The sequence below is a fragment of the Bos indicus x Bos taurus genome, chromosome 13 (genome assembly GCF_003369695.1).
Source record: "Bos indicus x Bos taurus breed Angus x Brahman F1 hybrid chromosome 13, Bos_hybrid_MaternalHap_v2.0, whole genome shotgun sequence".
NCBI classification, from domain to species: domain Eukaryota; kingdom Metazoa; phylum Chordata; class Mammalia; order Artiodactyla; family Bovidae; genus Bos; species Bos indicus x Bos taurus.
Window position 1 is genome coordinate 50,871,535 of NC_040088.1, and position 25,150 is coordinate 50,896,684.

Consider the following 25,150-nt stretch of genomic DNA (forward strand, 5'->3'; position numbering starts at 1 on the left):
CATTTAAAGGGGCAGAACTGGAACTGTCACTGGCAGGAAGTTCCCTCTTCCTACTTTGGAGTCATCGCAATCTGGGTGCCTCCTATATCTCTCAACATACCTTGTATTACAGCTGCATCACAGCTATTTGCAGATTAGCTTTAATCTCCCTTTATAGGTGATAGGTTCCTCGAGAACTAGGATCATGCTTTTTATACACTACACAGGAAAATGCACAGTGTCTCTCAAAAGGGAAGTTCAAAAGATAAATGCTGGATTGGCTCAACATTACACACCAAAATAATTTTGGCAAAACAAAACATAGAACTAGATTCATAATCCCTTTTGGTTAGTCAGATAGGAAAGACCACAAATAATAGCTGTCTGGGATATTCAGAAGGAGGCAGGGCAGAACTGATATTGTCTACATGTCAAACTCTGTGCCACATGTGTTCACATTAATCCTAGTCGTTGTACTATTTTACAGATGGGGAAACTGATGGTTTAGACACTATCTAGAGTTATACAGATAGAATGTGGCTAACTGGGCCTTCCCTGGTGGTCCCGTGGTGAGACTCCATGCTCCCAATGCAGGGGGCTGGGGTTTGATCCCTGGTAATGAATCTAGAATGATGCTAAAGCTGAAACTCCAGTACTTTGGCCACCTCATGCAAAGAGTTGACTCATTGGAAAAGACTCTGATGCTGGGAGGGATTGGGGGCAGGAGGAGAAGGGGACGACAGAGGATGAGATGGCTGGATGGCATCACTGACTCGATGAACGTGAGTCTCAGTGAACTCTGGGAGTTGGTGATGGACAGGGAGGCCTGGTGTGCTGCGATTCATGGGGTCGCAAAGAGTCAGACACGACTGAGTGACTGATCTGATCTGAATGAAACTAGACCCCATATGTTGCAACAAAAGATTCCATAAGCCACAACTAACAGTCAATGCAGCCAAATAAATAAATAATAAATATTTTTTAAAAGGGGCTATCTGATCCCAAAGCCTGTACTCTTATTAGCACCAAAGATGTTCACGATGAGATGTCCATGAAAAAATGCATAAACCAACTTTGAGATAATCTTATAGCCAAGATAACTGTCAAACAGAAAAACCGAGAATAATGGCTGTAATGTAGGGGTCCTGTGATTGTGGGTGACTTTCATAAAATAAAAAGTTCCAAACAATCTGAAATTGTGTTGCATTTGTGGTGCTATCTAATGCAAAAAAGAAGCCATGGACATTCTTCCTCATCAACAGTAAAATATCTTACTTGTGATGTTTTGTTTTATTTTATTAGGCAAGCAACACCAAAGACATCAGGGTGCAAGACCTTTGAACTTCATTCCTTGAAATTCTGCTTTGCTTTGTTGCTATTCTGATCAGCTCCAGCCCAAGCCTATTTTAAGAAGTATATGGGGTGGCATCTTCCAAGGAGGTTAGAATTAACAGGCGTCGTGGTAATCAGCAAACTAAGTCTCCTTATTTTATATGAGGAGCCTGGGAACCAGAGATCCCCAGTGAGGTGGGAGCCTGGAGTAAATGAAGACCTTAGGCCAGGAACAGGGCTTCTGATATTCCAGAGACACCAGCCTTGTGCAGAGATTGGGGGTGGTGACATCCCCCACCTTACCTGTGTCCACAGCCTTGGACACCAGCTTCTTCAGCCAGTTCTTACAAATCATCTGAGACATCACAGTGCCTTGTACACATAACTGCTTGTTTTTTTCTGTTAAATGGAAAGGCAAAAAGAAAAATAAAGGAAGTTTAGAGCAGGAGAAAATAAGCTATAGAAGACCCCCAAGTGGGCAAGAGACAGGACGTGTCTGAGGTTGGCTGATTTGCAGTATATGGAGGGATTGGATGTTATAGATTGAATATTTACAAACCCACCAAATTTGTATGTTGAAAACCTAACCCCTAAGGAGATGGTATTAGGAGACAGGGCTTTGGGGATGTAATTGGGTCATTAGGGTGGAGCCTTCATGAATGCAATTAGTGCCCTTGCTAAAGAGACCTCAGAGAGCTCCATTTCCCCTTCTGCCCTGTGAGGACACAGTGAAAAGGTCATGTATTATCAGGAATCAGTAAGAGGGCCCTCATTAGAAGCCAACTGTACTCGTGTCTTGACCTTGGACATTCAGACTCCAAAACTATGAGGAAGAAATTTTTGTTGGCTATAAAGTACCCAATACATAGAACTTTGCACCAAGATTCTGGGGATGCAAGGAGACCCCAGGTAGCATCTCTTCTCTGGCTGATCCAAAATGATGTGGGAGCTGGGAGGAGAAGAAGAAAAATAATGAGTGGAATTCTGGTTACAACCCCTGATACTCCTCTGCAAACTGAGTCAAGCAGGAAGTGCTGTGAGAATGAAATGATCACCACACTCTATTCTCATCTGAACATTCACTGACAGAAGAGAGAATAAACACCTAAGTGTTAAATGGGCTTCCCTGATAGCTCAGTTGGTAAAGAATCTTACCTACAATGTAGGAGATCCCAGTTTGATTCCTGGGTCAGGAAGATCCTCTGGAGAAGGGATAGGCTACCCACTCTAGTATTCTTGGGCTTCCCTTGTGGCTCAGCTGGTAAAGAATCCACCTGCAGTGTGGAATACCTGGATTTGATTCCTGAGTTGGGAAGATCCCCTGGAGAAGGGAAAGGCTACCCACTCCAGTATTCTGGCCTGTAGAATTCCATGGACTATATATAGTCCATGGGGTTGCAAAGAGTCAGACACAATTGAACGACTTTTAAAAAAAGTGTGAAATGACTGGCTTGCTACCATTCAAGCGGGTTACAGCAGAACTGGAGCCAGAACCCCAGGTTGTGTGTTCCCTTTATATCCAGAGGCTTCCCTAGCTCTGCTCCTCAAAGCCTCAGGTGTTTCCCGGGGGTGCTGTTCATAGTGTTCCATTTGAGAAGTGGAATATTTCCTGCCATATCAATAAACAAGGATGTCACAGCCATCAGCAATTGCAGCCACCACAATGGTGAGCTGGTGAAATCTGAGGGAATTCAGGAAGAATACCTGCCCTCAGACTGCACCCAATCCCTACTGTGAGCCCTGAAGAAAGGAAGCTCAGAATCTGAAAACAGGATACTGGCCCCAGATAGCTGAGGTAAATATCAAAGAAATGATTTCAGCGAGCCCAGATTCTTGCATCTTTACATACAGAGAAAAGCCTGAATTTCTTAACTTGAGATAACTGGTTTTCTTTCATTAACAATAGACTTTTGGTGTTCAGATTTCCTGCCCACTTTGTTATAAAACTTCTATATAACCTGGCTCCCTCCACCTCCTCGGAGTTCTCTCAGGTTATTTGAGATACTGTCTTCTGGGTTTGAAGTCCTAAAAATTCCCACCAAAAAAAAAAAAAAGCTCTCAACTTTGAGGTTGTGAATATTTTTTAAGTTGACACAACACCCTCCTTGAGCCAGAAAAATCCCTCTGAAGGTGGGACTTCCTCAGGAGGTTTTGCTTGAAGGAAGGCATCTGAGCCACTAGTACTGTCCCTGGAGTACTTAGTATCCCCTGGCTTCACAAAGACAGATGTTTCCTGCACCCAGTGAGGCTTCTTTTATTGTTTAATGTTTCTCAGAACCAAAAAAGACCTGCAAATAGAACATACACAAAAAATAGACATCATTCAGCCCTACCTGGGGCTTCCCTGGTGGCTCAGATGGTAAAGAAACTGCCTGCAATGTGGGAGACCTGGGCTCAATCCCTGGGTTGGGAAGATCCCCTGGAGGAGGGCATGGCAACCTACTCCAGTATTCTTGCCTGGAGAATCCCCATGGACAGAGGAGCCTGGCGGGCTACAGTTCATGGGATCGCAAACAGTCGGACACGACTGAATTGACTAAGCACAGTTCTACAAGACTCAGGAAAGCCCACACACTGCCTGCTCCCTAGTCCTCAACAAGGCTTGGGTCCCACATTAAGGCAGGATAAAGGGGCCAGGCTAAATTTCTGAACACTGTGTGAGACTCAACTTGTATTGACTCCTATTTGACATGCAGCCATTAAGCTTGGCAAAGTGGGAGGATGCCAGGAGAAAGATGTGGCTGTTCTTAAGTTTTCCCGTTATATTCAGAAAAATTTCAGGACACCCTGGTAAGGGAAAAAGGGTGGGAAGGAAGGCAGTGGTTTGGGGTCGACTCTGACAAAGCAAAGGCCATGCGTCTCAGGCCCAGCACCCCACTGTCACCCCTGGCTGGCTGACTCTCCCTTTCTCTTTTTAACTTTTATTTATTTTTGGGGTGAGGTTTCATGGGGCCTCTTTCTTTTTTTAAGGCTTTAATGAATTTGTTACAATATTGCTTCTGTTGCTTTTTTATGCTCTGGATTTTTAGCTGCAAGGCATGCAGGATCTTTGCTCCCTGATCGGGGATTGAACCTGTACACTGTGTATTGGAAGGCAAAGTGTTAACCACGGGACCACCAGGAAAGTCTCCCTGACTTTCCCTTTGGATTTCATTGCCACGGGAGACCCGGAGCCGGGGGATCTGTCACCAGAAAGCACTAGCATGAGGCAGGGCCTCCTGCGGAGCTAACTTTATCTGAAAGGCATTATGTGATCAAGGGCGACTTGGCACCCCTCGAGGGGCACTCGGGTGCTGACGGCTCTTTGCCAGCTCCACTCGGCTCAGCTAAATGAAGGGCTGGCACACACCCCGTCGGTGTGATGACTAGAAGGACACAAACCAGACCCAGGCTTGCTAAGTTAAGTCCATTCAAAGCAGAAATATTTATATTGTACGTTTTAAATAGTCCCCAAGGGATGCACAATATGTTCTTCATCTTGCCTGGGTTTAAGAACTTAGCATCCTTGAGAAGCAAAGCAGGCCCTGTGAGCCGTGGATTCCAGTGACAGGGATGTTCTTATCGTTGAGATCAAGCCACAGCCTTCTGAGATGGACGAGGTTTTCTGTGCAGAGACGTGTGGCAGAGGTTACTCTGGAGAAAAGGTAAACCATGGAGCAAGAAGAGGCGTGCATCCCATCACATTCCTGGCTGTCTGGACATGAGCAGAGAGAAGTTTACCTGTATCCCCATGCTGCAGCTGCGTGATTAAGTAACACACATGCACATTTCCAGGAATCCATTTCTTGAGACTCTGGGAAAATGATGTATTGATTTGTGCAGAGAGGGGATTAGGAACGTTCTAGGAAAAAATCACAAAGGTGGTGGGGGGATGGCAGGTAGATTTCTGATCTGGGTTGACCTGCTATGTACAATGTGGATGAAAATGGGGTTATTTGAAACAGGAAAGCTCTTGAGAAAGAACGGTGACTTTTCAAGGTCCCCTGTGGGATCAGAAAGAGATTGGTGTAGTTCAGTTGCTCTCCAGAGAGACAAAGGACCACCCAAGTGGATGAACAGAGCGAGCCCTGGAAGTGAGGGGGTTGGAAGAAGTCAGTATCTGAAGAAATGAGGGAGAAAGCTAACACGCAGGATAACTTGGTGGGTGAATTGCTCTCTTCATCTCCATCGTGGGCCAGCTTTCCGTGCTGCCAGAAATACTAGAACTGTTTGTCACACTCTTCATGCGAGGCCTGCAGGAACCCCACCAGAGCGTGGATCTCAGTTTTCTTCCTCTCTAGCATTGTGACTTTGGCCAAGTCATTTCATTTCTGGGAGTCAGTATCTCTATCTGAGAAATGGGGGAAAGAATGGTATTTCCCCTTTTACATTTTAATAAGCATTTATAGCACTTCTTGTCTTCCACAAGAAGACACAGTGGTAAAGAATCCACCTGCCAATGCTGGGGATGGGGGTTTGATCCCTGGGTAGGGAAGGTCCTCTGCAGAAGGAAATGGCTACCTACTCCAGTATTCTTGCCTGGGAGATCCTATGGACAGAGAAGCCTGGTGGGCTACAGTCCATGGGATCACAAAGAGTCTGACATGACTTAGTGACTTAACAGGAACAACAAAGCACTTACTATATGCCAGAAACTAGTCCAACTATTTACAAGTATTTTTTTTAATTTTTAATTGCTTTACTTACCAGTATCTACACAATGATTTACTACCTTTAAATTGGTAGCAAAGGTTGTTGTGAGGATTAAATAATACAGGCAATTGTTGATAAAACAGCACCCAAAATATAGAAAGTGCTTGGCAAATACTGCTAATGTTGCTATTATTATTGCTTTTGAATGCACTCAATTTAGGTTTCACTCATTTTCTTGTAACTGGTCTGATAAAAGATATCAACAGAAGTAGCTATGTAATAATAGCTATCATTTATGAACTCTTCATTACATGCCAGAAACTATGTACACCGACCGTGTGAGGCAGAAACTGTTACATCCGTAATGAGAACTGAAGTTCAGAGAAGTTAAGGAATTGCTTCAAGTTAACACAGCAGGTAAGTGTTGGAGGAAGGCTTCAAAGACCAGGATCTTTCAATACTCCAGACTGGAAGGCAGGGTAAACACATTTTGTTATTGGTGAACAGACTGTGTGAAGAAGGAGATATATTCAAATTGTTGAATGATCTTGGATGTGGCTGTGTGTTCTGTAAACATCACATCAGAGCAAGTGCCACCAAGCAATGGAAATCCTCACAGTGCCAGAAGTGCCCGGTAGACATTCGGTGCCTGGCAAGTGTGGGTGGGGGTCACGTGCTGGCATGGGGAAATCCCTATTCCCATTATGTGATAGGGGGCAGACATGAAATTGTCCCCAAGCCTCTCATTACTCCAGTTATATATCACACCAATCATATTGTTCATCTTTTGCAATAAAAGTTTTTATGGAAGAAAGAGACAAGCGAGGTCCAGGAAAGACGACTAGAGCCAAAGGCGGACTTGACGCATCCAGAAAGCATGGAGGCCAGAGCAGGGGTCAGGACCGCTGGATTCTGGGCTCAGCTCTGCCCTCACAATTGCAGCACAATGGCCAGGACCATCTTGCAGCCCCAGCTTCCAGTTCCTGAATTCCCCAGTCCTCTGATGAGCCAATAGTACAGTCACACTTGGGAGTAGTATTGGAACTCAAGCACACCTGGTCTGCCCCTGTGATGCAATGATCCAGCCATCCTCCTGGTTAGAGCCTGGAATCCCAGCCCGTCTGACTCTGCTGTCGATTCCTTGATGCCAAATGGAGGGAAGGCTTCAGGAATTAAGGTTGAGGCTGGGGCACCCTTTTCAATATTGTGCCTGGAAAGCCTGTTCTCTCTCTCCCAACTCCTTTTCCCCAAAGCAGTTTCTCCAAACCCCTTTCCATAGTTTTCTCTCCTTTGTTACCAGCGCTTTATCACCCAGAACTTGACAGAATGTACTTCTGACTACAAATAAGCCACCCTCTTATTGTTTCAAGTTCCACTTCTGTAAAATAAAGAAATTGAGCTGGAAGCCATAGATGGAGCCTTCCATACCTAGCATTCAATGATTCAGTACATTCTGTACACGAAGGTATATATACTCACATCTAACATGTATTTCTGAGAAGAATTCTGTTTGACAATTAAGGCTCTGAGTTACCAAGTCAACAATGTCTTGACATAGGACATAACTGGATAATTAAACAAACGCTATTACATATGATCAAATTTGAGTGTGTCTCCTTTTGAAATTAGTTGTCAGGAATAAAATGATCTATTTGTATAGAGATTTACTGTTAGAAAATATTCTCAAATGCATTTTGTCATTCTCCTTATACTAACCCTAAAGATAGATGGTATTAACCCCTCATTAATAACCTACAAACATTAGTACATTACATGTACTCATGTAAGAATAATTACCTCAAACCTGCATTGAGGCTTAAAGGAGAGATATCTATAATGCCAGAAAGAGTGCCTGGCACACAGTCCATGCTTAACAAATGAAGATGTGGTCCTAGGGTCAGTAGTAGTACGGGGCATAGTTATTCTCCTTATGTCATATGATGTAGATATGGAATGCTCCCCTCAACCTCATTTCTAATATACAATAAGATAACTGAACAGAAATCCTGTCCTGCTTTTTATCTATTTTTTTTAAAGAGTTTTATTTTAACATGTTATGTTATATATAAAATATGTAATGTATTTTATTTTTATATAGTATTACATTTATCATATATTATAAATATAATTAACTATTCAAAATGCTAACTCATTAAATTATTAAATATCACTTATTAGATTGAATTACCTTTGATACATATAAACAATTTAAAACAAGCAAATTTAGCTATTTAAAAAAACAAGCAAAATCTTGTCTCAAGGTCTGCATATTTTTCTGGTAAATATCACATACAGAATTTTTAAAAAAGTAACTCTTTTGAAATGTGGCCCCAAAACTGACTAAAAAGGATTTTTGTTATGGCTAAAGACTTAGGTTTCTGGAACTCCCATGTGAAATAAGAACATTGAGTACACTTAAGAAGTAAATCAAGGGAAAAAAAGATGTAAATCTGAAGATTTTGTGTCATTTGGAAAAGTCTTATATTTTCAATTTTTGTTTTAAAACTGAAAGAGTAATTCTTAATCATGTTTCAAACAGTGTTCTGCAAAGCAAATTATGTCTTGAAAGAAATATCTTTCATTTGGATTCTTACCAAGTATAGTACCTGTAATTTATTAGTTAAATCTAATTATAAATAAAACATTTAATACCCTCTGCAAATGTTTCACCTGCTTTAATTACTCAGTTACTACGATAACATAAAAAATTCTGACCAATGTATTTAAAATAAGTACATTTACAAAGATATTTGATTAATTATCAAATCAGCAGGAAAATGCAAGTTAAATGCTGTTATTTCCAAATTCAGTTTGGGAACTGAGTAATTATCTATTTTTTTTTCAGGTTATCCATAAAGAAAATTCCTGAACAGTGGCAAATCAACAGTTGAGTTCTGGACCTAACAGTAGCCTCTGTATTTGACTAAAGAATTGGTCACTGACTCATTATCACAGCCTTCCCTGAAAAAGAAGGTGTTAGTCTGTTTGCACTGTTGAAGCAACATACTAGAAACTGGATGGCTTCTAAGCAACAGAAATTTATTCCTCCCAGTTCTGGAGGTTGGAAAATCCAAACCCAAGATGCTGGCAGATTTGGTGTCTGGTGAAGGACCACTTCCTGGAGTGACCACTTTAGAGCTGTGTCCTCTCAAGGTGGGAGGGGAAGGGAGCTCTCGGGTTTCTTTTATAGGGGCACTAACCCCATTCACAAGGGCTCCACTCTCATGACCCAATTTCAGATTTTGGGAGGATGCAAACAGCATTCAGTCAGGAGCACAAGATTAATAACTTTTATCCACCTTGTAACACTGTTGGCATATTAACAAAAAGATGTTTGTAATAAGTCACACACACACAAACAAAACAGACTCATCCTTTTGTACACCTATGGGTAAATACTTCAAGTGTCTTATTTGTTATCCCATCCAAAATGGGAGGCTAGCATTTCATTAGATTGGTCTCTTGTATTTTATTCAACAGGTTTCAGATATGGAGGGAGATTTATACTTTTTTGATTGATTCAGTCACTCATCAAAGAGTAACTGAGTATCTTTTGTAGATCAGGTACAGCTCAAGCTTCTGGAAATATCCATATGCATGAGAAAATGCAGAGATAGCTCTCTGCTGGGAAATAGGGCTATTTCTACAGAGATAAACCACAGAACTCTAGGTGCCATGATAGAGGTTGGATGGGAGGATGAAAGATGGTGACACAATCCCCTGGTTTTGGGGAGACCTAGGAGAATCAAAGAGTCGGACACGACTGAGCAACTGATCTGATCTGATCTGATCTGAGGAGAATGAGGGAAGAACTTGTAGAAGAACTCATGCCCGAGGCAAGCCAAACGGAAAACATCCTTGCAAACTCATGGAGGTGAGGAGCACGAGTACGAGAACAAATACGCAGCCTGACTTGGTTGCGGCCTAAAGCACAAACACGGAGGGGATGAAAAGACAAAGAAACAGAAAGAAGACAAATCACAGACAGCCTCTACTCCATGAGGAGTAACTTGGACATTTTTCTGGAGGCAATAGGGAGAAACCAAATACTTTGAATAGAGTTATGATGTGACTGGATTTGGTTTCTATACAGTTCATTTTGACAAATTTTTATTTAGCACCTTCTGGGTAGTGGGCTAAGCTGCTGCTGCTGCTGTCGCTTCAGTCGTGTCCGACTCTGTGCGACCCCATAGACGGCAGCCCACCAGGCTCCCCCGTCCCTGGGATTCTCCAGGCAAGAACACTGGAGTGGGTTGCCATTTCCTTCTCCAATGCATGAAAGTGAAAAGTGAAAGTGAAGTCACTCAGTCATGTCCAACTCTTAGAGACCCCATGGACTGCAGCCTACCAGGCTCCTCCATCCATGGGATTTTCCAGGCAAGAGTACTGGAGTGGGGTGCCATTGCCTTCTCCAGAGTGGGCTAAGCTAAAGGAATGCAAAACCAAGTAAGAGCTAGCATTTTACCCTAAAAGAACTAAAGTCTAGGAGACAAGAGACACAAGGAAGACTTCATTAAAAAGTCTCACTGAGAACCATGATGACCTGGATATTTGCAGAAAGAACACCCAGATATAGTTGGCAAACCCCAAATAGATCCAAAATTAGATGGGAAAATGCATGCTTTTCCTGAGTTGTACACAGTATGGTTGAATCTTTGCAACAAAAGTCCGCTATCTTTCTTTATTCTTTCCAATAAAATGCCTCTGCATAGGCATCAGATCCCAGACTTGGTGGAAGACTTAGAGGTCATCTAAGAGTTCCATATCCCTTTATGGTAGTCTTCCTCAACTACTATCAAACCACCCAAGTCAGCTTATTCCACTGTTGGAAGTAGATATGTGAAAACAGTGATTCCTGCATTGTATTTCAGAATTCCCTCTTCCAATAATGTCTTTCCTATTCCTTTAACTCTCATCTGAGGCAGTATATACAATAAGAAAAATCCCAGACCAGAGAATCACAATGGTTCTGTCATTCACTAGCTTTGTGGTCTTGGCTAAGTTACTTAAACTTTCTGAATCAAGTTTCTCAAGTCTGAATTGGTTTGATATGGGACTTAAGAGAAATACAAGTAAAGCAATAAGCAAGTACTTTGTATAATAAAGTTCAATAAATAACAACTGTTCAGTTCAGTCGCTCAGTCATGTCCGACTCTGCAACCCCATAGACTGCAGCATGCCAGGCCACCCTGTCCATCAGTGACTCCCAGAATTTACTCAAACTCATGTCCATTGAGTCAGTGATGCCATCCAACCATCTCATTCTCTGTCATCCCATTCTCCTCCTGCCTTCAATCTTTCCCAGCATCAGGGTCTTTTAAAATGAGTCAGTTCTTGGCATCAGGTGGCCAAAGTATTGGAGCTTCAGCTTCAACATCAGTCCTTCCAGTGAACACTCAGGACTGATCTGCTTTAAGATGGACTGGTTGGATGAGAGTCCAAGGGACTCTCAAGAGTCTTCTCCAATACCACAGTTAAAAAGCATCAATTCTTTGGCACTCAGCTTTCTTTATAGTCCAACTCTCACATCCATACATGACTACTACAAAAACCATAGCCTTAACTAGATGGACCCCTGTTGGCAAAGTAATGTCTCTGCTTTTGAATATGCTATCTAGGTTGGTCATATCTTTCCTTCCAAGGAGTAAGCAGCTTTTAATTTCATGGCTGCAGTCACCATCTGCAGTGATTTTGGAGCCCAGAAAAACAAAGTCAGCCACTGTTTCCCCATCTATTTGCCACGAAGTGATGGGACCAGATGCCATGATCTTAGTTTTCTGAATGTTGAGCTTTAAGCCAACTTTTTCACTCTCCTCTTTCATCAAGAGACTCTTTAATTTTTCTTCACTTTCTGCCATAAGGGTGGTGTCATCTGCATATCTGAGGTTATTGATATTTCTCCCAGCAATCTTGATTCCAGCTTGTGCTTCTTCTAGCCCAGCGTTTCTCATGATGTACTCTGCATAGAAGTTAAATAAGTAAAGTGACAATATACAGCCTTGATGTACTCCTTTTCCTATTTGGAACCAGTCTGTTGTTCCGTGAAGCAGAGAATTCCCTGATGGTTCAGACAGTAAAGCATCTGCCTACAGTACGGGAGACTTGGGTTTGATCCCTGGGTTGGGAAGATCTCCTGGAGAAGGAAATGGCAACCCACTCCAGTATTCTTGCCTGGAAAATCCCATGGACAGAGGAGCTTGGTAGGCCACAGTCCATGGAGTCACAAAGAGTCGGATATGACTGAACGACTTCACTTCACTTTGTTGTTCTATGTCCAGTTCTAACTGTTGCTTCCTGACCTGCATACAGATTTCTCAAGAGGCAGATCAGGTGGTCTAGTATTCCCATCTCTTGAAGAATTTCCCACAGTTTATTGTGATCCACACAGTCAAAGGCTTTGGCATAGTCAATAAAGCAGAAATAGATGTTTTTCTGGAACTCTCTTGCATTTTTGATGATCCATTGGATGTTGGCAATTTGATCTCTGGTTCCTCTGCCTTTTCTAAAACCAGCTTGAACATCTGGAAGTTCACCGTTCACGTATTGCTGAAGCCTGGCTTGGAGAATTTTGAGTATTACTTTGCTAGAGTGTGAGATGAATGCAATTGTGTGGTAGTTTGAGCGTTCTTTGGCATTGCCTTTCTTTGAGATTGGAATGAAAACTGACCTTTTCCAGTCCTGTGGCCACTGCTGAGTTTTCCAAGTTTGCTGGCATATTGAGTGCAGCACTTTCACAGCATCATCTTTCAGGATTTGAAATAGCTCAACTAGAATTCCATCACCTCCACTAGCTTTGTTTGTAGTGATGCTTCCTAAGGCCCACTTGACTTCACATTCCAGGATGTCTGGCTCTAGGTCAGTGATCACACCATTGTGATTATCTGGGTTGTGAAGATCTTTTTTGTACAGTTCTTCTGTGTATTCTTGCCACCTCGTGTTAATATCTTCTGCTTCTGTTAGGTCCATACCGTTTCTGTCCTTTACTGAGCCCATCTTTGCATGAAATGTTCCCTTGGTATCTCTGATTTTCTTGAAGAGATCTCTAGTCTTTCTCATTCTGTTGTTTTCCTCTATTTCTTTGCATTGATCACTGAGGAAGGCTTTCTTATTTTTCTTGGGGATGGTCTTAATCCTTGTCTCCTGTACAATGTCACGAACCTCCATCTATAGTTCATCAGGCACTCTATCAGATCTAGTCCCTTAAATCTATTTCTCACTTCTACTGTATAATCGTTAACAGAATTGATTTAGGTCATACCTGAATGGTTTAGTGGTTTTCCCTACTTTCTTCAATTTAAATCTGAATTTGGCAATAAGGAGTTCATGATCTGAGCCACAGTCAGCTCCTGGTCTTGTCCTTGCTGACTATATAGAGCTTTTCCATCTTTGGCTGCAAAGAATATAATCAATCTGATTTCAGTGTCAGCCATCTGGTGATGTCCATGTATAGAGTCTTCTCTTGTGTTGTTAGAAGAGCGTGTTTGTTATGACCAGTGCATTTTCTTGGCAAAATGCTATGAGCCTTTGCCCTGCTTCATTCTGTACTCCAAGGCCAAATTTGTCTGTTACTCCAGGTATTTCTTGACTTCCTACTTTTGCATTCCAGTCCCCTATAATGAAAAGGACATCTTTTTTGGGTGTTAGTTCTAAAAGGTCTTGTAGATCTTCATAGCTCAGCTTCAGCGTCTTCAGCATTACAGGTCAGGGCATAGACTAGGATTACCATGATATTGAATGGTTTGCCTTGAAAGTGAACAGAGATCATTCTGTCATTTTTGAGACTGCATCCAAGTACTGCATTTTGGACTCTGTTGACTATGATGGCTACTCCATTTCTTCTAAGGGATTCCTGCCCACAGTAGTAGATATAATGGTCATCTGAGTTAAATTCACCCACTCCAGTCCATTTTAGTTCACTGATTCCTAGAATGCCGATGTTCACTCTTGCCATTTTCTGTTTGACCACTTCCAATTTGCCTTGATTCATGGATGTAACATTCCAGGTTCCTATGCAATATTGCTCTTTACACATCGGACCTTGCTTCTATCACCAGTCCACAAATGAGTGTTGTTTTTTCTTTGCCTCTGTCTCTTCATTCTTTCTGGAGTTATTTCTCCACTGATCTCCAGTAGCATATTGGGCACCTACTGACCTGGGGAGTTCATCTTTCAGTGTCCTATCTTTTTGCCTTTTCATACTGTTCATGGGGTTCTCAAGGCAAGAATACTGAAGTGGTTTGCCATTCCCTTCTCCAGTAGACCATGTTTTGTCAGAACTCTCCACCATGATCCATCCGTCCTGGGCAGCCTTACACGGCATGGCTTAGTTTCACTGAGTTAGACAAGGCTGTGGTCCGTGTGATCAGATTGGCTAGTTGTCTGTGATTGTGTTTCTGTCTGTCTGCCCTCTGATCCCACTCTCAGTGCCTACCGTCTTACTGGGGTTTCTGTTTGGACATGGGATATCTCTTCACGGCTGCTCCAGCAAAGCACAGCTGCTGCTCCTTACCTTGGGCATGGGGTGTCTCCTCACAGCCGCCGCTACAGACCATGATGACTAAATCATCATTTCTGGATACGTCTCTGCCCTCACTTCTTTTTTAAAAAAAACAGCAAAATTTTCATGAATTCCCTCTCCAAATGTTGGTCCCAATATTGAGCTTATTACCTGGGTTCATCACAGGTAGTACAGTCACAGAATACTATCTCTCTTGAGCAGAAAAAAAAAATATTAGGGAATTTCAGACATCCATTTCCATCTATTCTTTTAGTGTTGAGAGCTGAGCTGGGTGACTTAGTCTCAGGTGAGAAATGGAATATTTCCTGCCATATCAGTAAACAAGGATGTCACAGTCATCAGAGATTGCATCCCTACAGTGTGAGCTGGTAAGTGCTGATGGAACTCAGAATGTGAAAACACAGGATACTGGTCCCAGACAGCTGAGGTGCCTTTCAAGGGAATGATTCCAGTGAGCCCAGACTCTTGCATCCTCCCATATGTAGAAAATCCTTAACTTGAGATATCTAGTTTTCTTTAATTAACAAGCATCTTTTGGTGTTCAGATTACCTGTCCTTAGCTGCAAAACTTCTATATAACCTGCCCCCAGTCTGTCACCACCCAGCCCTCTCAGAGCACCTGCCTCCTCAGAGCAGTTCCCTCAGGGTCACTTCAGATGCTTCCTCCAGGTGTAAAATCCTAAAAACTTCTACCAAACGAAACATTTTAGACTGCACATATTTTTTCAGTTGACACAGTTTAGCTTGATAACCAGGTAGTTCTCTAAGTACTTTTTTTAAGGGTGGTGCATTTACAACTCCAAATGAGAAACCCATTTCTTACCCCAAATAATCACATTAGGTGACCTTGCATATTTAACATTTCACGATTGCTTCCTGGGTTGGTCAAAAGCTCATGATGAATAAATAGATTCACGGTGGTGTTGTCGGAAGGTCTTGAACTCAGTTCCTCCCACAGATACACTGAAATCTACAGCTATGTAAGGAATCACTTCCTCTGGACAAAAAATCCCAAAAAATCCAAAACTGACTGAATGAGAAAAAAACCTACTTGGAAGCGGGTAGGAGGGACTGAGACACAATCTCAACATGAACCCCACCACCCACATGGTGGTGACCCACAATCAGGAGGGAACTCAAAACCCCGAGTTCCTCCTTCCTCCCCTGAGAGGGGGAAAGGGTTTGAACCCCATATCAGGCACCCAGCTCTTAAGACCTGCCTCTGAGAGATGAGCTCCCAAAACATCTAGCTTAGAAAGCTAACAGGGCTTATTACACGAGACCTGTAAAATGACTGCAAACTGAGAAATGACTCTTCCATTTTTAATGAGCTCTTATATTTTGGAGATACACATTAGCATATTAATGGATAAGACCATGTCAAACCATCTGAGAGAGAGTTATAGACATTGTGATATTTTATTCCTAAAGGCATTAGCATGTGTCACCTAAAAGCGAGAGCATTCTCTAATCCAGCTATAATAGAGTTATAACACTTGGGAAATTTTAAACGGATACAATTCTATGATCTGATATTATATTTAATATTATTATCTAGTAGGAGTCTTTATTCAAATGTCCCCAGTTATTTCAATAGTGTCTTTCATTGTATTTTTAATCATCTAAGAGCCAATCAAGGATTACACATTGTATGTAATTATCTGTCTCTTTGGCCTCCTTTCATCAAGAGCAGTTCTCCAATGGAAGAGAAACAACACTTCAGGGGCTCATGTGCTGGAATTCTCACAAGCTTCAGGGACCAGGCAGAGGCAGTCACCTGAAAGGTGCCCAAACTTTCTGCAAAAGAGGCTTATTTGCTTATCTTAAAGCATCATCCCAACGGGGAGAGCATCCAACACACGCAGAGTCAGCTACAATATTGGGTTGACCCAAAAGTTAATTTGGAATTTTCCATAAGCTGTTAGGGTTACAAAAATACCCGAAAGAACTTCTGGGGCAACCCAATACTTTCCAAAGACAGAGGCCAGTGACTGCCATGTCTGGGCTCTGTTTTCTCCTCACTTCAGGCGGCTGGTGTTGTGACAGGGAAGAGCCAATTCTGACTCTCTGTTAGATTTGTTTCTTTGATTTTACCCCTTGCTTTTTGTTGCTTTTGTTACTATAATCATATATAATGGCCTGCCCCAGGGAATCCTGCCGCTTTGCTTGAATGCTAAACTAAAGCGGCTTTGTTCAGCTTACAGGGAGACAATCTACCCACGTGTGAATAGCTGCAGAAAAGAAGAAATTGGGGCTTCTCTGGTGGCTCAGAGGTAAAGAGTCCACCTGCCAATGCAGGAGACACAGGTTTGATCCCTGATCTGGGAGGATCCCAATGTTGGGAGCAGCTAAGCCCTTGCGACATGACTACCTCGACTGTGCTCTAGAGCCCCAGAGCTGCAACTACTGAAGTCTGCATCCCTGGAGCCTGTGCTCTGTTCCAAGAGAAGCCACTGCAATGAAAAGCCTGCACATTTCAACCGAAGAATAGCCCCTGCGTGCCACAACTAAGAGAAAAGCCCTTGCAGCAACAAAGACTCAGCACAGCCAAAAATTAATAAAATAGAAGTCTAGAAATTTACTTAGTATGTCTTCTATAATACAAATAATACATGCTCATTGGAAAAACAGAAATAAGATAGACATTTATAAAGGAAAAGTTTATAAATGAAGGATTTAAGAAGAAATGAACACATCCCCTCCTATTTTGCAAGATAAATGGCCTTTTCACTTTACTTCCTTACCTCCTCTCCCTCTCTGTTCTATAAAAGAAACTGACAACCAGGCCCTGATGTTTTTTTTGGAGACACTAATCTGCCATCTTCTCGGTCTGTCGGCTTTCCAAATAAAGTTGTATTCCTTGCCTCAACATCTCGTCTGATTCATTGGCCTGTCGTGTGGTGAGGAGAGCAAGCCTGGACTCAGTAACAGTGTCTCCCCCAAAGGAGCTTCTCTCTCATCTGGCACCCTGACTTGTGCAACTGCTGCTCGGGAGCCTGTCTAAATCTCCTGGCTCTGATGGCCAGTGACACCTACACTTGTGGGTCCCGCAGGACTGTAATCAATGGAGGCAGAATTCTTAACCACCTAACCCTCCTGGGGCACAGCAGAAAGGCGGTAGACAAGATGGTCAGTCTCTCTGTGAGACAGGTCTATTCAGTTCAGAGCTGCAGCCCAAGGGGCAGGCTTCTCATCAGCAGTATTCAAAGGGCAGACATCAGTTCTCTGAGACGCTGGAGGATGGATTCTCACTCTGCACAGTCCCTCTGCCCTGCTCCAAGAGGGAGCTGGGACACACGCTTGGTGCTGTTTTTGTGGCCGCTGCCCAGGAGAGGCCCCTTGATTGCCTGGCTCTAATGATCAGCAGGATTTGAAATTATGGGCCTGGGACAGATAGAAAGATATTTCTTGGCCTGCCCCTGCCCCAAGGCACAGTGCACATAGCTGGCTGAAACACACCCCTAGTCTTTCTGTGAAGGAGGCTTTTTTACAAGTCTTGGAGCTTTGTCCTGGGGGTAGACCTCGGGTTTGGCACACTTGTAGGGGTCTGCAAAACTGCTTTCCAGGAATGGAGGGTGGGCACGAGTTTTGCACTCTCTCTGCCTGCCTCCAGCTTGATGGTGTCTCCCATGAAGGAGCTTCTACACTGTCTGGTGTCCCAATTCTTGCTGCTGATACCCAGGGGGGTCCTTCTAGATCTCCTGGCTCTGGTGACCAGTGAGGCTCCCTGACTGTAACAAATGGAAGAAGAGTTCTTAACTAGCTCCCACCCCAGGACACAACAAGAGGTAACACCTGAGGCCCTCAGTATCTCCGTGTAAGAATCTTATTCGTATACATTCGGGCTTCCCTGGTGATCAGTGATAAAGAATCCACCTTCCAATTCAGGAGACACAGGTTTGATCCCTGGGTCAGGAAGATCCCCCAGAGAAGGAGATGGCAACCCACTCCAGTATTCTTGTCTGAAGAATCCCATGGATGGAAGAGCCTGGCAGGCTATATAGTCCATGGGGTCGCAAAGAGTTGGACACGAGTTAATGAGCAAACAACAACAGTGTATATTCATGCCATAGACTGACAGGCAGGCTTCTAACTAAACAAGCATTTAAGGGCTGACTATAATCCTCTCCTGGAGAAGGAAATAGCAACCCACTCCAGTACTCTTGCCTGGAGAATCCTATGGACGGAGGAACCTGGTGGGCTGCAGTCAATGAGGTCGCTAAGAGTTGGACATGACTGAGCGACTTCACTTTCCCTTTTCACTTTCATTCATTGGAGAAGGAAATGGCAACCCACTCCAGTGTTCTTGCCTGGAGAATCCCAGGCACGGGGGAGCCTGGTGGGCTGCCGTCTATGGGGTCGCACAGAGTCGGACACAACTGAAGCGACTTAGCAGCAGGAGCAGCAGCAGCAGCATAACCCTCTCCAGATATACAGATGGTTAATAGGTACAAGAAAAGGTGCTCAGCATCACTATTTATCAAGGAATTGCAAATCAAAACCATAACGAGATATCACCTTACATGTGTTAGAATGTCTATTAGTTTTTTTTTTTTTAAATGACAAGCATTGGTGAGAATGTAGAGAAAGGGAATCCTAATGTACTGTTTAGTGGAAAGTAAATTGGTACAGTTACTGTGGAAAACAGTATGGAGATTCTTCAAATAATCAAAAATATATAAGTACCATATGATCCAGCAATTCCACTTTTGGTATTTATCTGAAGGCAACACAAACACTAACTTAAGATACCTATACACCCGTGTTCACTGGAGCACCATTTACAATAACCAAGATATGGACACTCAAGGAGGGGATATATGTACACTTGTAGCTGATTCACATTGTTGTACAGCAGAAACTAACACAACATTGTAAAGCAATTGCACTTTAGCTAAGAAAATTAATTTTTAAAAAAGATATGGAGGCAACCTAAATGCTCCTTGATGGATAAATGGATAAAGAAATTGTGATATATATGTAAATACCTGTACAAAGAAATATATTGAGCCATAAAAAAGAATGAAACATTGCCATTTGCAATAACATGGATGGACCTTGTGGGCATTATACTAAATGAAACAGGTCAGACAGGGAAATATAAATACCATATGATCTCACTTATATGTGAAATCTAAAAACAAAACAAACTCACAAATATGGAGAACACATTGGTTGCTAGAGGCAGGGGATAAAGGGTAGGCAAAATAGGGGAAGGGTGTCAAACTTTTAGTTATAAAATAAATAAGTTTCATGGGATATAATTCAGCATAGTGACTACAGTTAATATATTGTGTTGTATTTTTGAAACTTGCTAAGAGAATAAATCTTAAAAGTTCTTATCATGAGAAACTATCTATGGTGAAGGATGCTAACTAGACTTGTGGTGGTAGACTGTTTAGCAATGTACACAAATACTGAATGACTATGCTGTGCACCTGAAGCTAATAATGTAATATGTCAATTATATTTTAATTTTTAAAATCCTTTAATTAAAGAAGCCTACAAACCTTTCTGAAGCACAAGCTAGAATCAAGATTGCTGGCAGAAATATCAATAACCTCAGATACACAGATGACACCACCCTTATGGCAGAAAGTGCAAAACTTAAGAGCCTCTTGATGAAAGTAAAGAGGAGAGTGAAAAAGTTGGCTTAAAACTCAACATTCAAAAACTAAGATCATGACATCCGGTCCCGTCACTTCATGGCAAATAGATGGGGAAACAATGGAAACAGTGACAGACTTTATTTTGGGGGGCTCTAAAATCACTGCAGATGGTGACTGCAGCCATGAAATTAAAAGACGCTGGTTCCTTGGAAGAAAAGTTATGGGCAACCTAGACAGCACAATAAAAAGCAGACACATTACTTTGCTGACAAAGGTCCGTATAGTCAAAGCTATGGCTTTTCCAGTAGTCATGTATAGATGTGGAGAGTTGGACTATAAAGAAAGCTTAGCACCAAAGAATTGATGCTTTTGAACTGTGGTGTTGGAGAAGACTCTTGAGCGTCCCTTGGACTGCAAGGAGATCCAACCAATCCATCCTAAAGGAAATCAGTCCTGAATATTCATTGGAAGGACTGATGCTGAAGCTGAAACTCCAATACTTTGGCCACCTGATGTGAAGAACCGCCTCATTGGAAAAGACCCTGATACTGGGAAAGACTGAAGGCAGGAGGAGAAGGGGACGACAGAGGATAAGAGGTTCATGGCATCACCAACTCGATGGACATGAGTTTGAGCAAGCTCTGGGAGTTGGACAGAGAAGCCTGTCATACTGCAGACAGAGTCTGGACAGGGAAGCCTGTCATACTGCAAAGAGTTGGACATGACTGAGCAACTGAACTGAACTGAGAAACCTTTTGGAATTTTATAACTTAAATTCATTTGTTTGAACTTCCCTGATAGTCCAGTAGTTAAGAAGCTGCGTACTCAACACAGGGGACACAGTTTCCATGCCTGGTCAACTAAGATTCCCAATGCCGAGTAGCAACTAAGCCCAGGCACCATAACAACTAAGCCCTCATGCCTAGAGCCCGTGAGCCACAAGGGAAGCCACCATAATAAGAAGTCCACGCATTGCAACAAGGACCTGGCTCAGCCAAAAACAAATAAAGTGATGCTTTAAAAAAATCATTTTTTAAATAAGTTGTATGAAAATTGTAACTTACATTAAAAAAAAAAAAAACTTGCTGCATGGGCCATGGGCCATAGATCATCAAGGGGAGAAATTAACATGAACAAGAATAGGCAAACTCTCCTTAAATGACTGAGACCTTAGAGAGGAGAAGGGCTGACCAGAGGGCGGACCAGAGAGGACTGGAAGGATTGTTAAGACTACTGGACCAGAAGTCAGAGATTTCAGTCTGAGTCCTTGGTCAACTCCTTTACTGAAATAAGACCTCAGACCCTCATTTAGACTGTATAAACCTTCGTTACTTCTCTGCAGGGGCTGTGTGATACAGGGGTTAAGGTCACAGATTCTGGAGCCAGCCTACCTTAGCTCTATAATATTGGGCAAGTGAACTGAACCCTCTGGGTCTCAGTGTCTTCATCTTTAAAAGGGGTAAGAAAAGAGTGTTTCACCTTTACTTTTAGGGTTCTTAAGAGAATTAAATGAGTCTTATAGAGCATCTGTAATATTGTCTGGCACCTAGTAAGCATCCTAAAAATATTTGCAACTACTTCAGCATTATAAAATCAAAGAGTTGAATTAAATCTCTGGGGTTGGTTCTAGCACCAGCAAGACAGGATGCTGTGGGCTGAGTCGAGGAGCATCCTGCATTGTTTTTTAAGGGAAATGCTGAGACCACGAATTAAAACGAATGTGTAAACCAGACATTCCAGATACTTTCCCAAATTTTGTGTAAAGTCAAAAGTAGGCATAGGAATTAGTGTGAGACCAGGTGGGACCCAGCTGGCAGCACCTGTCTCTGTGGGCAGAGGAAGAGGATTATCTTTTTGTATTGTTCAATGTGAGTAAGGAGGTGAAGGGATTTATCTTACAGAGAAAGAAAGGTCCTGAGAAACAAGAGGCTTTGTAAAGTGGGTGAAGCAGCATGGAGGAGAGTGGGCTGAGTGTTAGCAGGCAGGGAATGGTGACCCACTCCAGTACTCTTGCCTGGAAAATCCCATGGACGGAGGAGGCTGGTGGGCTGCAGTCCATGGGGTCGCTATGAGTTGGACATGACTGATTGACTTCACTTTCACTTTTCACTTTCATGCATTAGAAAAGTTAATGGCAACCCACTCCAGTGTTCTTCCCTGGAGAATCCGAGGGACGGGGCAGCCTGGTGGGCTGCCGTCTATGGGGTCACACAGAGTCAGACACGACTGAAGCAACTTAGCAGCAGCAGCAGCCACATGACAAAATCTGTCTCTGAGACCTGGAAGACTGTGGTGTGGGAGGTCTGACTTGCAGGTATAGCTCCCAGGTCAGGTATCACTCACAGGCCCTTCATAAAGGGCAACGTCACTTTGGATTTGGGAAAGCCTCTTTGGCCTCTCCAACTTTCTGTGATTTCCACTGGGTTTTGAGAGGTGTCTATGAAGGTAAAAAGCTTGACTACGGTGGACGGGGATCATTCCTCCCACACAAGGGGTCGCTAGTGCAGGTATGAGCGTCTGCTTGGTGAGTTGGCACTGCTGTCCGTGGTGACCTCGATGTCCAGGGTGGCCGTGTGTGCCCACAGCTAGAGGGTGCCTGCCTTGTGTGAGCATGCCAGCACTCCCGAGGGAGATGCCTGATGGACCCTGGACTCTTTGCAGAGCTGGTCACATTCCCTCAGCAGGTACACTGGCAACAGAGCAGTGGGTTGAACTCTTTTGGGCTCTGACTTAAAATCAAGTTGTGACAACAAGCGTGACCTCAGACAGGTTCTTCTGCCTCAGCTTCCATTATTCAACCTCCAGATCCTTAGACGTGTGATCAGAGTGGAACACAGTAGGTCATAACCTTGATGCATAAACAACAAGGACAGCACAGAGAAGTATACTCAATCAACTATACTCCAATATAAAATAGCGAGTTTAAAAAAATATAAAGTGAGTGCCTCTGGGCATCAAGAATTCATAAATAAGATGAAGAATAAGAGAGAGGGGCTCACAGTGGGTGTAAGCATTATGACACATTTAAGGAGGCTTCCCTGGGCATTGAGAAGGTTAGGGTCAACCAGAGGGGCGCCCCTATCTCTTAGGCTCTGGAAGTGAGTCAACAGAAAACAACATGAAGGACAGATTTGAGTGACTCGTGGGGCTGGTTTGGGGGCTTGAGTAGAAGATTATAAAAACATAAAAAGGTGTGATCTCCAAGAAAAGACATTTTCTTGGTTTCTCTACCAAGAAAAGACATTTTCATGAGCCAAGGTGCAGCCCTGAGCAGTAAACTGTGAATATGTGATGAAAGAAGAGACTAAAGATACGGGTGATGATGATTCAACATTTATTGCATCATCAGTATTCTCCAGGCACTGTGCTTCATGAACAGTAAGCATCTCATATTGGCCCCACAATTTAATGAGATAATGTCTATTTTCAGTCCTATTTTACAGAAAGAAAAACTGCTCAAAGAAGTTCTAAGGTAATTAAGTAGCATTTCTGGGATTTGAACCAACATTTCAGTTTAGAGCCTGAAGTCTTCATGATCACACAAGAGTCCCAACCTCATTGGTCCAGTCCACCCTCCAGATGGGCATCATCATGATCTGACCTGTCCCTTGCTCCAGCTTTGAAGAGGAAAGCAAATTGTCAAAGTGCAGTATCATGAGATACGCACCTTACAGAGAGAGGCGCAGTCTCACCACGGAAGACTGGGTTCTGGAAGGGGTGGGGGAGGGGTGGCTGTGACTATAACTTATGAGCATATTTCCGTAACACCCCAGTCAGCCCACAGCAGTGGAAGCACCTTCCCAGGCCCTGAATTCAGCCTCACGGTGACATGACACCAATTCTCCTTTCCCTAAAGAGGGCTCTGTCAGTGAGTGATGGATATTCAAATAAGAATTCTGTATAACTTGCTCTTTGGCTTTTCCCTCCAGGAGCATTTCTAGTTCAGTGACGAAAATACAAATCAATCACCGAGAAGAAATACAGTGGAATCCTAAATTTAGGCCTAGTAAACAGAAATACTCTAACACTATTGAGAAATCTGGTTTCAAGGAAAACACCATTTACCCCAAAGCTCAGTGAGTAACACATAACTTAGATGACTGAAAGGGATGACCATGGTCAGCCATCCCAAATTTAGACTCTGTCCATATTTAGAAGGCAAGGAGTTGTCATAATATTTTTATCGTTACCACTCAGTTTGGAAGAAAAGAGAATTTCTAGCAATTTTAAGATTGTTTGAGGCTGGAGGCCCAGCTTAGGCTATTGGGTTGCTGGTGGGGATTAACAAAGAGCCAGTCATTTGCAGCAGTATGGATGGACCTAGAGATGGGTGTCATGGGTGTCACGCTGAGTGAAGTCAGAGAGAGGAGAAACATAGGACATCCCTTATATGCAGAATCCAAAAAAGAAACTATACAACTGAACTTATTTACAAAAGAGAAACAGACACAGAGACTTAGAGAACGAACTTATGGTTACCAGCGGGGAAGGATGGAAGGAAGGGATAATTAGGGAGCCTGGGATGGACGCGTACACACTGCTATATTTAAAATGGATAACCAGCAAGGTCCTACTGTATAGCACAGGGAACTATATTCAATAACCTGAGATAAACCATAGTGGAAATGCTTATGAAAGAGATTGTATGTGTGTGTGTGTGTGTATATATATATATATATGTGTGTGTGTGTGTGTGTGTATATATGTATGTATATATAACTGAATCATTTTGCTTTACAGTGGATATTAATACTTCAATAAAATTTAAAAAGAAATTAAACCCACTCTTAACTTGAAGGTTACAGGGTGATAGCTCACACCAACATGCTTAATTTAGCCAAGCCCCAAACCAACTCTAAACCTGAACTTGGAACAAAATCATCTGTCAGAGCTTTTCTAATTAAATTGGTTGAGGTTAAGGCTTGATGCCAAAATCAGAACGTGCTCATAGAAACCCAAATACGGTTGGTGCCAGGTGCTTCTTTCTGTCACCTCCACATCACGTCGACCTGTACAAAGGGGTTTTGTTCAGCTTCACGTCATTCTCTAACAAAAGAACGGCAAAGCTCTACGTGTGGGG

At 42.8% G+C, this 25,150-nt stretch overlaps 1 long non-coding RNA gene across 1 annotated transcript in view; it reads right to left on the reverse strand.

Moving 5' to 3' along the window:
- Nucleotides 1-25,150, reverse strand: part of LOC113903529 — a 46,001-nt gene that overhangs the window by 20,555 nt on the left and 296 nt on the right. Inside the window, exon 2 of the long non-coding RNA XR_003514168.1 lies at nucleotides 1,615-1,710. This is a non-coding gene — a long non-coding RNA (uncharacterized LOC113903529). The remainder of the gene's footprint in view (nucleotides 1-1,614; nucleotides 1,711-25,150) is intronic.